Genomic DNA, 1,992 nt, shown 5'->3' with positions numbered 1-1,992 from the left:
CCCAATGTCTTATTTTATGCACACCTCATCCATTTTCGAAAACTATACTTATATTTTCAGATAGATAAATTAAAAAAAAACCGGGTTGCACACCGGCAGTGCCGGCAGACGTGAAAACTTGAGGTCTTACGAAGTCACTGACGCGAGTTTTAACATATTTTGTCCATCACAAATAGTGCACCACGCCTCTAAAGTTTTCACTTCAAAAATTTGCAAACCACACATTATTTTATAAATTAACTAGTCCCGGTGTGTCGCTACCGTGGATATTTCGGAATAAAAAGTACCCTATGTGTTATTCCAGGTTGTATTCTACCCGTGTACCAAATTTCATAACAATCCGTCCGGTAGATTTTGTGTGAAAGAGTAACAAACACAGGTACACACACACTATTTCAAATTTAACAAGGAAGTAGGATTGCGAAAGCCAGACTCATTGAGAATCAAATCTCTCAATCTATCAATTTGATATATTTACTTAGGTACTAATTGAAGTTTTTATTACTGGAAGTAAGTACTGTCTAATCTGTGCCTGTACATCTATAAGGTACTAAGAATTATTATAAAGAGGTAAGCGTTTGTGAGTTTGAATGTTTGAGGCGAGTAATATCCGAAACTACCGAACCGATTTCAAAATTCTTTCACCATTAGAAAGGTACATTATTCAAAATTTATATGTCTCAAAATTCTCACTGGGGCGAAGCCCCGGGCAATATCTCTAGATTTATTTGAAGTTAGATCATCAACTTCTGAAAAATCCAGTAGTATTTGCGTTGTGTGATGTGCGAACAAACATACGGACAACAATTCTAAAAAAAATATGTCGGCTTCTATTAGTCCCATAAACACACCTCACCCCAAATATAATTGTTTTTCATTAATATCTCCTATATTTATAGCCCACTAACAGTTTTGTTTACGTGAAATAAAAAAGATTATTATTAATTGCGTACTTAGTTAACAAATAATAGGTATTCATTATCAAATAGATAAGTAGTAGAACCTAACTACACACTTGATAAAACGGTGCCAAAATATTGACAATTAAGTATAGGTACGTCACTTTTTACGTCGTCAAATCATTCACCTCATAAGTAGGTATTAGGTAGGTAAGAATAAAACAAAGCCGCTGTCTGCCTATCCCTGTGTAAAGTATGCTTCTTTAAAACTACGCAACGGATTTTAATACGGGTTTTTTAATAGATAGGTGATTCCTGTGGGAGGTTTATGTGTTTAATTTATCATAGTTAGGAATAATAAAATAGGATAACCTGACACCTGTGTTAGCTACAACACACGAGATAAGAAATAATTATTTAATTAAAGTCTTGTGTAGATTGTAGAAGTCAACAAAGGTTAAGCTATGAGATAGATATTTTGCTAATTAGTTAGCAACACAAATATTTAGACAACAAACTGTCTCTATTCGGAATATATATACCTGCTCCGTATCCTCCCGTGAATGTCGTATGAGACGACCAAGGGATAGCCTTGACAGATAATACGCAAAATGCAAACATTACTATTCCCTTTGTTCCTGTCTGTACCTACTAAAAGACTTTACCACGAAAGGACGCCCGTGGCAATATGAGAAACTATTCATAACAAATAGGCCATATTATTGTTTACAGCGACAGTAGCGCCACGTCTGCGGGACTTCTTTCGTGGTATATTGACTGTTGTTTATAGAATACTTATAGGTACATTTTATAAGATTTGTCCGTTTCCTTGGAATATACAAAAAAGGGGTGAAACACTTACCTATAAAGAACACTTGTGATATTGGCATAATTAATTATTTTATGGATTTGGTTAATTTTCAAACTGCTAACGACATCTATGCTAAACGCACTAAACTACTTTGTAAAAGAAAATGTCAATTGGCAACGTTCGGAACTAAGTTTGCAAATTATTTACTGATTTAAGTTGATTTATTATTTATGTATTTAGTTTTTAAAATAATTTTAATGTAAGTTATTATATTATAAATAA

Source organism: Plodia interpunctella, chromosome 27 (assembly GCF_027563975.2).
Source record: "Plodia interpunctella isolate USDA-ARS_2022_Savannah chromosome 27, ilPloInte3.2, whole genome shotgun sequence".
Taxonomy (NCBI): Eukaryota; Metazoa; Arthropoda; class Insecta; order Lepidoptera; family Pyralidae; genus Plodia; species Plodia interpunctella.
Note: the sequence above shows the minus strand (reverse complement) of the source record.